Genomic DNA, 14,212 nt, shown 5'->3' with positions numbered 1-14,212 from the left:
CTAGGAGGCTGCAAAAGCATGGTAAAATTATGATAGAACCAGTTTGATGTAGCGGTTAAGGTGCTGGTTTAAAACCAGGACAATGTCGGTTCTAGTCCTGCCTTAGGCATGGAAACTGACTGGGTGATCTTGGGCCAGTACCTCTCTCTCATTCCAAGGTGAAATCTTGAAAGTTCTAAATTGTTATAAAGCAAAAATGTATAGCGATTATTAAAGATCCTTTTTATCACACCTGATTGAATCCTGTTACAGTGGAGTAAAGTTTCATTATTTTATCTTTTAGTAAACATTCTTACTTTCTTTATTTTGCTTCCATATGTCCTTTGGCCTCAAAAGACAATACCGTGTTTCTCATCTAAAAATGTTTCAGTAAGCCAGTTCTATTCTGTGTCTCTTATTACTTAAAATTTAGTTTCTAGCAGTTTTGCCCATACAGAGTTTCTGAGAAATCTAGGGCAACTTGCCATGGCCAATTCATGATGGGCCAATGGGCCACTGGACAATTCAACATTGTATTAATTGTTTCATTCAGTTACTTTTTTATTGGTGACCACATTTTGTTGAAATTATTGTAACTCTTGTATTTCTGGATTGACTTTCTTTCTTTATTATTATTGGCCATGGTCCTGTTCAAATTAATTAACTTTTATTTGTTGAATTGTCCCATGGCAAGTTGGCCATGGTGCAATCTCCTGCGGTGAGTTGGCCAGTTGTCCTATTCCATTTTCTGAAAGGGACATTACACAGCATACACAAAGTGAATACTGTTATAAATGGTGAATCCTTGTAAACAATGTCTTTGTTCAGCTACAGCTAAAAATGTTTACATTAAAGTTTAGTTCTACTGTAATAAAACATTATATACAATTTTTGCATTTCATATAGCGTCTCTTAGCGTCAGTTCAGGCTAATTTTTCATACATGTAAATGCATAAACTAAATTCCCACTGGTGTACTTCTATATCCACTCAGAAGTTGTGCCTGAGCAGAAAATTTCAAATTTAGTATTTATAAAATCCTTTTAGGGAGATTCAGATATAATTTCACACAGGAGCTTTGCCTGTCTGAAGTAAAGCTGGGAACAACTGTAACATAAATTGTTACAAAATAAGATTTGTAGAATCTTTATAAGGGCCGTGAGCATGAAGATAGGAAACAGTGGGGTTGAGAATATTGCTGACATTGCTTTGCATTGCTCAGCATTCACAGGAGAACATGAAGGGCATATTGAGAATATGTTTTCCTGGGGAGGGGGAAGTGAAAATGTGAAAGATTTTATGATTATACCAAAGTAGAAAGGCAATTAAACATAGTAGAAGGCGATAGGCATCAGCTACCAATGATTTATGTCTCAAGATTATTCTGTAATATGTGCATATATGTGTGTGCGAGAGAGAGAGGGAGGGAGGGAGGATTATCTTAGAAGTAAGAAGAATTTTTGATGATTTTCAAAATAGGTCACTGAGGATAAAATCATAGTAAAAAAATATAATGTCAGAAGCCACTTGCTTTGCTTACATTAATAGCTATTTATTTGCATTTTGCTACAATGTTTTACTTTACTAAAACAAATGCTACCTGACATAAGTAGCGTTTGACTTATTTTTTATTTTAGAAGAGGGTTTTCTAATAAATATTTTAAACAACCACAAATATTTGTATTAGATATTTTAAATGCTTTTAAACTCATGCTTTCTTTATTTGCAGGCAGTAGGCAAGAGGTTGCTGATGCAGAAATATTATATTCTTTATATATTTCTTTCAGTTACATTTTCTTACCTTTTAGGCTACTGTATCTTTAAGAGAAAATATCTTTTTCCCATTTTCCCTTGTTTTACTCATGGGCATCTTGGGTTTTAGAAAAGTAAAAGCCTCTTACAGTCCTTGTAGTTACAATGCCAACATGAATTTTGTGAAAAATGGTAATCTTTGGGAGATCTGCAAAGTGCAAAAACCTCTTCAAAATCTTTTCCCATGTAAGATTGAGATTGTCTTGGCAACGTATAAACGAGGTCCCACTCGCCATCTTCAGGCTGGTGTTTTCAACTTCGTGCTTGTATGAGTAAGGCATGGTCGGAGCTGTCATCTTTCTATAAATCTTGGTGGGGTGTGTGGAGTGCTGGCTTTGTTGCTGCAAGTGGGCTGATTGGCTGAGTAGTTGCATCCTGATTGGTAGATAGAGCTGATGTTTGTAGATTGGTGGGCTGTTTCGTATCATCCTGTGTGGCTGAGGTGCTGGCTGTGTGTCCGTTGTTCTTTTGTATTGTAACGAACTGGGTAGTGGGTGGGGTTCGTTTGTTGACTAGTGCTGGTTTCCAGATGTCTGGTAGGTGGGAGGTATCATCACATTTATTCATGTTGTGGGTGTGTTTCTCTATTTTAACTACACAGCCAATCAACCCACTTACAGCAGCAAAGCCAGCACTCCACACACCCCCACCTAGATTTATAGAAAGACGACAGCTCCGACCACGCCTTATTCGCACAAGCATGAAGCCAAAAACACCAGCCTGAAGATGGCAAGTGGGACCTCGCCGAAACGTTGTCAAGACAATTTCAATCTTACGTGGGAAAAGACCCAAATACAACAAGATCAGCATATCTACACCTGTGAAAATCTACGAAAACATATATCACACACACACACACTCTCTCTCTCTCACACACACATACACACACACAAACTATATATAGGAAATCTATATTGTATTGTACTCATGCTTGTCTTTTTAATTTGAATCTTACACTGCTAATGATATCAGCGTCATGCTTTTATAGTTTGCACTAGTAACAAATTTTAGTAATTTCTATTAATGTATATTGACTAGACTACCACCACAATGGGATGGCTATAATATTATCATTGAATGTTATTTTATGCTGTTCCATAACTAGGATGAAATACCTCAGTATTTTTCTTCCTTCTTGTTCAACTGCCTTGAATATCCCTCTTTGCTTTTTCACTGTAATGTGTCTAATATATCCTTTATCTACTGAATATTTCCTCCACCACTTAAGAGACACTGAGAAGATTAAGCCTCTTAAATGGAACTTCTCTAAGGTCGACTTTTGCCTCACTCAGCTATACATCATTTTAATTCCTTCCTGTTAACACTCTTCAAGACTTTTTAAATGCCTATGACTCAGTGAGCATGGTGGATTGTTGTCTAGTTATGACCCTCATTGATGTTGCTGATTTAATCTGATCATTGAAATCTATCCATATGTTTCCCCTGCCATTATTTTTTCTATGATTTCTTTTGTTTTCATTTTCATTGATTTTAAGGCTTACCTATGTGTTCTGACTCCCCTCTTCGCTCGTTCACAAATGACAGTCAGACAGAACTTCAATGGAAATATCTTTATCAGTCCTGGCTCAAGCTGGCTGCGAGCCCAAAAATAAACGTAGATAAAGTCTCTGGCAAAACAGTACACAGCAAAAGCAAAAAAAAAACTCTTACAGCAAAACCAGGTTTACAGAAAGAAAGCAAATCACTTATCCAAGTGCCTCTTTGAATCAGTTACAGAAAGCAAATCACTTATCCAAGTGCCTCTCACGAACAACAAACCATGACCGATGAACGGCGAACCACAAACGTTGACTTCTGTCACTAAGGCGTGGCACCATCCATCTTTTTTCTGCAGAAGACGACTCTAACGAACTGCTCATTATTCCTGCATACTGACGCAACTCACAGCAAGCTGCTGCTGAGTCACAACACCTATGTATAAGAAATGTTTTAAAAACTTGTTTCAAAATGCTATAAAGCTAAGTAACGCTTTTCCCAATTCTGGAATTTAAAATGTTATTGCCTTTGACATTGACATATAGACATTGTCTTGTCTACATTTACAGCTAATGTTAATAACATCATTGACTTAAAGAGTGTTGAACTTAATTCTATTGCCAAAATTAAGTCATAAACTATTCAATTGCATAAGACTCAATGCAATGCAATAAAGACAATGCCAATAGGATTTACCTTTCTTCCCCCATGACCTGTACGACTATACTATATACTGACTAAAATCCATCAGCATTTTCATTAGGCTTTTGATAAAGGTTTTCAAAATTTCCTCAAGATTCTAGACAAACATCAAATCAAGAAGGGTAAAATCTCATCCCAGAGATGTCCATCCCATTTGATACTCTACAGCATGGATGCCAAACTCCTGTCATGGGCTGGATTGTGACTTCTTTGATTTTGTGAAACCAGGGTGGGCGTGGTATGTGTATAATGTATCCAGCAGGCCTGCAAGCAGTGGTGGGATTCACTTACCTTCCCTACTGGTTTGCAAATGTGAACATGCATGCACTTCGCTGCATGAGTCTGCACATGCACACCACCTTCTGTCCATGAGCAGTGCTCGCACATTATGTTGGGTGGGTGGGTGGAGCCTCCAATAGCCGCCACTACCGATTCACCTGAACCAGAGAGAACCAGCTGAATACCACCTCTGCCTGTAAGTACAGGATATTCTCTCTGCTGACTTTAAGGCATGAATCTCACCATTATTTTTACTAGCTTATATGATTAAACTTTATTTGCATTATCCTGGGTGGGTCAGAAATAAGTACTAAGAAGTAAATGTCTGAGGATGCAACTTCCTTCTTTTTCTTCGTGCTTCTGAAATTTATTTATCATACTGTATATTAATGTTTCTATGATTGATATAGATAAATCATGCATGCATCTGTGTATATTATTCTGAGAAATGTTTTAATATCTGCCATACATGAGCTATTATATGAATAGATTGATATGATGCATCTAGTGTATTTAATAATTAGTAGTGACTTCCTTCTATATAAGTTCATAGATGGAGGAAGCAGAAGCACATCTGCTGAACTAAGTTTGAACTTCTTCATGGAGTCAATCACATTATTGGAAGGGATCTCAACCATCTCTAGTCCAATTCCATGGCATTGCAGGAAACTGGTGCATAGCCAAATGTCTCTGCTTAAAATCTTCCAACAAAGAAAATGCTTGATTTCCAAGTTGATCTATTTATATGATGATACAATCCTTCCTAAAATTTAGTTGAAATCCCCTTTCCTTGCATCAGAACTGATTAATACTCACATGATTGATTGTCAGAAAAATAGCACTGAGGACCATAGTGGGAATCCAAAAGATATATTAAAATAAGGCAGCAACAAATCATATTTATATTTATATTTTTATGTATTTAAAAGATTTAAATAAATCTCATCTTATAACCAACTCTGGGCAGCTTCCAGGCAATACATATTGTTGCCAAGAAAACTACACAAACATGAGGAGTTGAGCTTAATCTTTGAAAGACTTTACCTTGAATTTGTGTCTTAAACATGTTTTTCTCCAGGCCATATTTGTGCAACTCCTTTAACCTTGGGTCCCGGATTTGAGAATCTCCAGCTGGAACCTATTGACACATAACTCTTTCTTTATGCAAATGAATATATGAACGTTAGAAGAACATATTCACATATCTGAGGGCTTTTTGAATGAACCAATCTTTGAAGGTATAAAACAACATATTCAAACATGTTGCTATAGAATATACGCAGATTATTCTACAAATAAAGCATTGTAGACAATATTGACCAGTGAATTTAAGGAGGAAAGTTGTATTGCTGTTCCTTGATGAATAATTTTATAGATTATGGATTTTTTTTATGGAAATGATTGATTCTGCAATCCTTTAACTATGTTTGTTTCCGGAAGTGGGGTGGTGGTGGTAGGATTTTTATTACTCCAGGAGGCCTAAGGATACATTATCCATTTAAGTTCCTGTACTTCTTTTACTACATCCTCTAGTATGTCAAAGGAAATTGTTTCTTTGTTATGTTTTATCTATTGAAACCAACATCAGTAAATGGAACTGTGCTAGAAAATGGAAAATACTTAGTCTGCTATACTGCCTGAATGCAAAGTATTGATGAGGTTAGTGCCATCTCCCTTCTCCTTTTGAAAGCCTTTGAAAATGTGGTCTTCCACCGCCCTTGGAGATCCCATGGGGAGACTTCACATGGGTTATACTGTGTTTAGATGATGTTCTCCCACAACATTGTTTTACTATCTGATGTTTATTTACTTTTAAAGTATTTTAATGGTTGTGATATTGTTTTAATTATTAGTTGTATGTACTCAGAGTCAAGTTCAATGAGATGGGAGGTTATTTGGATTATGTTTGTTCTAACCTAGGCTTCCCAAGAGCATGAAGCAAACTCCTGGTCCTGACATAAAAACCCTTTTATTCATTTACTGTGAATTCTGCTCATTCACATCCAGCAAAGACTTTCAAGGGAGGATTTACAGTCACAGTCCTTATCTGGTGTAGAGAGCTGCCAGGCCAATATCTTCAAAACTTGACAAGGAGTCTCGGAGAGTCACAAGCCAATTAATCAAACTAACTGTCTCCTGCAAACTCCACTCCCCTTTCACTCCTGTTTCATTTCCTCTGGGAGGGGCCATTCATTGTCCACCTGTGGCCTTACTCCCAAGTTGACCCCTTTTCTTTAACTGTTCCCTTCATCTGGAAACTCTGTGCATGCACAAACTGGGAACAGGCTCCAACTGTTTGTCTTCCTCACTGATGTCTGACTCTGAAGGCAGCTGATAACTGGCATGCAGCTATGACCCTCTCTCTGCCTCTGGCACAGAGCCCTCATCAGGGTCTTCCCCAGACTCCAGGACTGGCCCATATTCCTCCCCAACCTCCTCAATGTCCAAATCTGCTACCAGCTCCTCTGGCCACTCTTGGCCACAACAATGTTAAACAAAAAACAAATCTCATATCCATTCATAGGACTAGAATTTAAGAGATCAACTAACAAGGTTCATCTAATTTTCTACTCTAAAATCTAGGTCTACCATCTGAACCCAGTAAGATTACGAATGAAGTCAGTTTTCTTACATGCAGACTTGGAATTCAGTAGCACATCTAGAGCCTCTGAGGACTTTTTTACACTTCTTTTCTATGATTTCACTTGACCTCATTCTACTGCAACTGGCCCAAGTTCTAACATTGTTTATTTGTTTAAAACGTTTACATAGCGACCCATCTTAAAAACAACTCTGGGAAGCTTACAACCAATATAACAGTATAAAACAATATAAAATATATTAAAACAATATACAACCATATAAAACCAACAATAATTGAGAAATAGAAAAACATGGTGCCACCATCGTTCTTTGCTTGTGTACCCAAATTCTCATCCCATCCTGATCTTGCCCTATCCCAATGCCTTGGAGAAGAGCTTGCTTTCAAGAATGACCTGCTGGATCTTGGGAGTAGGGAGTGGGGAGAGTGTTCCATAAGGAAAGAAGGCAACAGAAAAAGAACATTTCCAAGGACCCACAAGATGGCAACGTTTAAAGGAAAGGACCTGTAGGGTTCCCACCAGTAATGGTATCCTATTATCTTCACTACTGGTTCGGTAGCGAGAGCGCATGAACGTCTGGGGATGTGCAGGCCTTGATGATGTCTGGGTGGGTGGGCGGAACCTCACACAACCGCCACTCCTGGTTCACCCACATCAGTGCAAACCGCCAGCATACCACCTCTGGTGCCCACTTTGTCTATTCTGCTGGGACACATGGATGTCCTGAAGGACAGGCAGTCTTGCAAATAATCTGATGCCATGCCATGTAGAACTTTAAAGGTAATAACCAGCACATTTAATTGCAAGCAGAAGAAACTGGGAACCAATACAGCTCAGCTCATGCAATTGGAAGGGGGGGGGGGTTAACATGGGCAAACCTGGGGATAGGTCAACACTGTGGTGTTCTGTTCCTTGTCCTAATCTTCATTCTAACCCTTTACCTTCTCATCTTTGTCCTAAAACAAGGGTGTCCTATACATGCAACAAAATCTATCTACTATCTTCTGATCACAATACCTCTCCAGATGTAATGAGGACAGAAAGAAGCACTGCAACCCTGACAACAGTCACATAACAAAAAAATCTGAGTCCAGTATAGAAATGTAATTGGAGAAAGCATCTCAGACATGATCCTTCCTAGTTCTTATGAAGATAAACTGAAGGAGCGTTGAAACACATTCAGACTTGCAAGATTCTGTTACTATAACCTTATTATATAAGCATTATGAGCTTGTGTGTCATTAGCTTCCAGGTTTGGGCTACTTTGGAATCTGACATCAATAAACCAATCAATAAATCATATCTAACTAGTTAAACTAACTGGTAACTTCACCTCGCTCCTGGTTCCTGGCCTTCCGAAAAGCCGTTAAAACCTGGCTGTGTCGGGCAGGCCTGGGGTTGATGAGCTCCTTCCCCTCTTGACAGGTGTGGTTGTTGGTTATTTTAATTGCCTGTTTTGTATTTGTATGTTTTCCCCTTTTCCCGTTTGAGTTTGTTTGCCGCCCTGAGTCCCTATAGGGAATAGGGCGGGCATAGAAATAAATAAAACTTCAAACTAACTGGTAACTTTCTACAAATGCTATCTTTTAAAAATGGCAATGAAGATAGGGAGCCTGAAACCATCTTCTTTTTTTTCCCCCGGACTTCATACCAGAAGCCAGATAATCTGCCTCAGTATTGGCCCCTATACTATAGAATAGCCCTGTTAACATTCCAAAAATACGTTTAAAATGGACTACTTCAAAATTATTTGTAACTAGTTGCATCTGTCACTGATATTTAAAATTTATATGAATGAAATGATATTGTTTTCATTTTTACATCACTGAAAGTCATATGATTGCAATGGAATAAATATCTAATAATAAAGCATCAATGGAAGTTCCTTGAACCTCAGTGAGGCATCAAATATGGCTGGCTGACCGACTGAGATTTATCGTATTTGTCAGAGTATAAGATGCACCCCACCCAAAAGAGGGTTGAAAATTTGGGTGCGTCTTATACACTGAATGTAGCTAAAAAAGTGAGGCATGGAGGAGGCTATGGTCTGTGGCAATCCCTGCAGCCTGGAACAGCTGATTGGAGGCATTTTGGGAGGCCGATCCATCAGCCAATCAGCTGATCATGTTGAATCAGGTCTGGAGCTGACCTGGTTGTTCGCTATTTGCTGCAGGGATATGTCAGCGTTTGCAGCAGCAATCACATTCAGAAAGCACACACAAGTAACTGATACAGCAGGATTCAATAGCTTCTCTTTATATATAATATAACACACTAAGTAAATATACAATACCAAAAGCCGGTTTTGCAACGTGGTAGTTCAGCAGAGGAGATAAGTTTCACTTTCAGTTTTAGTTTCAGATATCAGCACAGCATGCAGTTTTAGTATGGAACAAGCCACGCCCAGGCTCCTTGCTGTCTCTTTCCTAGTTGCTCACACAGCAAATACTGTTTGTTTCCAAACAGCCCTCAACCCTCTCACACACTGACAGGACACTAGCCAGATGAATACCGTGGATGCTGGTAGGCAGAGGCAGAATTTTTTTCTTATTTTCTTCCCCCAACACTAAGGTGCATCTCAATACGTGGGAGCGTCTTATACTCCAAAAAATATGGTAGATAGAGAGATAAGAGCTATGCAAGCCTATTGGTCTGTCTTAAAAGGAACAATTTTGGTAATTTAACAAGTCTCAATTTGCTTCCATTCAGTGGACAATACCTTGCTCTGCAGTGTTCTGGCTTTTTAAAATTCTTTTTATAAATATATAAAAGGACCAACATAGACTGGGAATAGAAAATCAGCACAAGAAAAATTCAAACCTGACACAGTTTCCCATAATGACCAGCTTTCCAAAGGATCATAAATTGTGCTCATGAGCAGAGTATCATCCAGCTTAAAGTGCATCTCTGATAGTAAGTGATGAGAGAGCATTTTGCTGTACATTGTAATGACTTGCCTTCCAAACCTGCTCCCTTAGGCCAGGAGCTGTGCATCAAATGGGGATGCAGGGGAACAGCAGAGGCTTGCTTAAAATGAATAGAAATAGGGAACCTCTGGGTATAAGCATATTACGGCTTCAAAGAGAAAAAACAACAGCTTACCTACCATTGTGATGCCTGTATCAATGGCATTTTCTTAATCTCTCATCTTTGGCAAGATGCAAAAGCCTCTTTAGTGAGGGAATGTCAAGTTTGTTCTGAGTATTCATTGTAATAAATTATGGTATCAACCTTACATTTTCTTTCTTTCTTTTTTCTTTTCTGTGTTTGTGTGAAGATGATAAAAGAGAAGGAATTCCAGCCTTTTTCTCTAGCCTTCTCATCTCATGAAAGTGATTCAGGAGATGATACTTGACATCCAAAGAAACACTGCAGCACAGTTATCTTATGTGATATCAGGCCACAGTCTTTAAACCTTTAAGGCTGCATTGTCTGAGCTGTCCACCGGGTTTTTATGTTAGTACAATTCCACTGGGTTTAGGTCGTATTAGCAACAATCCAATCCAAATGTTGATGTAGAATCCTAGATTCTGTCTCATGCCTGTGCAATCAGGTTTTATTGCAACAAGCTTGGCATAGAAGAGCAAGGAACTAACACCTGGCAGGACTCAAATGCATATTTGGTTAGTTTTGCAGAGACATTTCTTATTCTCCTTCTACTCTTCTAATGTTAGATCCAGAGACATCTGCTAGAAAGTTGGGAGAGAACACACACACACACAGAACCACACACACACAAACAACCAAACAAACACACACACACACACTATATGGTCACCAATCTCCCAAAACTGATTCTGGATGGTGTACAGGAATTAAAACAATAGTGATTTAACGACCATAACAACAAGGCCAATAACATTTAACCAGTATTAGCCAATACAACTTGCCTAACCATTCAGTACAAATAAACACAAGAACAACCATGTCTTTAATACATTATGAAAAGTTAACAAATTGGGGTCGTCCTAATCTCTGGAGGGATGCTGTTCTATAGGAGAGACAATGCCACAGATAAAACACCTTATAGGCACACCACGAGGTGACATTGTTTAATGGAAGAAACCTGGAGCCTGCCCTCTATGCTACATCTAGTAGAGTGAGCAGAGACCATTGGTGGCTCGGTGAATAGGTTGTCACGTTGACATGTAAGGTTTTTATAACACTTTGAATTGAAATCAAAAGCCCATTAATAGCCAGCGCAGGTTGTGGACCATAATAAGAAACAACCAGGAACTACCTGTGCCATTGCATTCTGGACTGCTTGCAACTTCTAAATGCTCTTCAAAGCGGCATTTGAAGAATGTAAGGGCATTACATCATCCAAACAGAAGGTAACTTAGGTATGAATCATTATGGGCAAGATCTCCTGGTCCAGGAATGAAAAAGAGTTGTTGCATAAGATGACCTGTTCAAAGATCTTCTTAGTCTTAAAGCAGACATTTGAGTTCAGAAGACACCCCCTCCCAGGTTTTCTCCAACTCTAAGAAAATATCCTTCCTAGGCAGAGTTAGAAATGGAAAATCTCTGGACCTGGGGGATGGGGGTCATTCAATCTTGCTAGGATTGAACCAAATCTGTACTCCCCCATCCAACATCTACAATATCCAGGGTTTGGGAAAGAATCCTGTTGGCATTATCTGGTCAGTCAGAGCCAGTAGTGGGTTGAAGGTGGTTCGCCCCGGTGCGGATGTACTGGAGCCTGCCTGGAGCACCGGGTACTGTTCCGGTACAGTGCTCTGGAGGGCCTGCCCGAGCTCCTTACTTGTCCTTTAAAGCCTTCGGTTCTTCCACACATGCTCATGGCATGTACAGCACCTGCGCGATGCTCCACCAAGCAGCTGGAGCATTGCAGAGGCTTGCGGAGGTGTCGCTGGCAGGTACGACGCATGCGCATGATACACGCATCCATGTGGATGCCGCTGGGCCCGTTCCAACCATACTGGTTGGAATGGGATCCGGAACCCACCACTGGTCAGAGCAGATGCATGTTCTCACCCAGAGACTTCAGTTGTCGTCTTACCAAGGCTTTATAACATGTAGTGTTAGTACCATTTATAAACCTTGCTAAGACCACCTCTGCAATACTGCATCCAGTTTTGTTCACCACATTACAAAAAAGATGTTGAGACTTTGGAAAAAGTACAAAAGTACAAAAAAGAGAAACTAAGATGATAGCAATAGCAATAGCAGTTAGACTGCTATTAGCCCTCTCTAAGCGGTTTACAGAGTCAGCATATTGCCCCCAACAACAATCTGGTCCTCATTTTACCCACCTCGGAAGGATGGAAGGCTGAGTCAACCTTGAGCTGGTGAGATTTGAACAGCCGAACTGCAGAACTGCAGTCAGCTGAAGTAGCCTGCAGTGCTGCATTTAACCACTGCGCCACCTCGGCTGATTGAGGGCCTGGGGGCTAAAACATATGAAGAATGTTTGGAGGATTTGGGTTTGGCTAGTCTAGAGAAAAGAAGGACTGTGTGGGACATGATAGCAGTATTCCAGTATTTGAGAAGCTGCCACAAAGAAAAAGGGATCAATTAATTTTCCAAAGCACCAGAGGGCAGGGAAAGAAACAATGGAGGGAAAACTAATCAAGGAGAGAAGCAACTTGTACTTGAGGAGAAACATTCTTACAGTGAAGACAATTAACCAATGAACCAACTTGACTTCAGACATTGTGGATGCTTCATCACTGGAGGTTTTTAAGTAGAGCCTAGACAGTCATTTGTCTGAAAAAAAAATATAGGATTTCCCTCTTGAGTAGGGGGCTAGACTAGAAGACCTCCAATGTACCTTCCAGCTCTATTCTAATTCTGATTCTAATTCTGTTGATTCAAGCAATAAGTTTCTTGGAATTTTTATAAAAGCCCTTTTGTTTTCACATCTTGTATTTCCACTGAAAATCCATGTTATCTTTTCAGCCAGATGCAACAGGTGTAACTGGTCTCACATTGTATACATTCTGATCACTGTGATCTCATGCTTGTTTTGCGAAACTAATTGTGTTACGCTCCATGTCCCCAACCACGCAAATTTTCCTGGTTAAATTGCCCATAATACAAACTTTACATCTGTATCAGGTAACATTTGGCAAGCAAGATAAGTGTGCTCATTAAGCTGAATGTCACAAAATGTGAAAGTTCAAAGGTTATTCACTCTGATGGATTCATTCTTTACAGTGCATTTTCCCTTTATGTTTAGAAAGAACCAGTCAGATGGAAATCCCAATAAATCACTTCATCTTCCATTTCCCAATTCAGCCCAGACTTTTTAACACGGCTATTAGAGAATAAATAGCAAATGGCTGATATCTGAAAGCTTGCCACATAGTTTATACCAAATTATTGTCAAGTGAAGTAGTAAAGCAAAAGGGCACCATTTTGGGGGGTTAAGCAGAACTGTTTGAGGGGTAAAAAAAAATAATCTATAGGACAGCCACAACTGTGTGATTGAGGCCCTGATCCAACACATAAAAAAGAAACAGGGCTGGCTTGTGTGTACCTCTGAACACAATTTTGATTTCTTTGACAACTTTATGAACATTCTTGGGCTGAGGTAGGCCTACACCAGTAGTGAGTTTCAAATTTTTTTCGAACCTACTCTGTGGGTGTGGCCTCCTTTGTGGGAGTGGCTTGCCAGCCATGTGACCTGGTGGGAGAGGCTTGCTGGCCATGTGTTCTCTCTCTCTCTCTCTCTCTCTCTCTTTCCTTCCTTTTGTCTCTCTGTCCCTTTTTCCTTTTTTCTTTCATGTCTCTCTCACTTTTCTTTCTTTTTTCTTTTTTATTTCTTTCTTCCTTTCTTTCTCTTTCTCTCTCTGTGTGAGTGTGTGTGTATGTGTGTGTGTTTGTGTGTGATGGGTTTCAAAATTTTTTGGAACCTCTTCTGTAGGTGTGGCCTGCTTTCCGGGTCCACTGGTGGAACCTCTTCTAACCGGTTCGGTAGATTTGACGAACCGGTTCTACCGAATAGGTGCAAACTGGTAGGAACCCACCTCTGGCCTACACATCTCTTTGAATGACCATGCTAGGAGGTACTTTCTAAAGAATACTTGGAATTTTGAATTCAATTAATTTTATGCAAGCTAGATCTCATTTATTGTCCTTTTTCTTTTTTGGTCATTAAAAATTACAATATGGTGGCAACTTTTGGGAGGATTACCCAAATACATACGATATCCAGAGGGCCTCACTTTACTGGCCCCATAAAAGGATTTGAATACTCACTTTTAAAAAATTTACATGCTGTCTTTAAACAAATAGTTTTAAGGAGTGTTATCAATGAGAACAGCAAAGAATAGATAACTCATGTTGCTCTTTCTTCTCTATTCCTATTTATTTTTC

The sequence above is a fragment of the Thamnophis elegans genome, chromosome 1, assembly GCF_009769535.1.
Source record: "Thamnophis elegans isolate rThaEle1 chromosome 1, rThaEle1.pri, whole genome shotgun sequence".
In the NCBI taxonomy this organism is placed as follows: domain Eukaryota; kingdom Metazoa; phylum Chordata; class Lepidosauria; order Squamata; family Colubridae; genus Thamnophis; species Thamnophis elegans.
Note: the sequence above shows the minus strand (reverse complement) of the source record.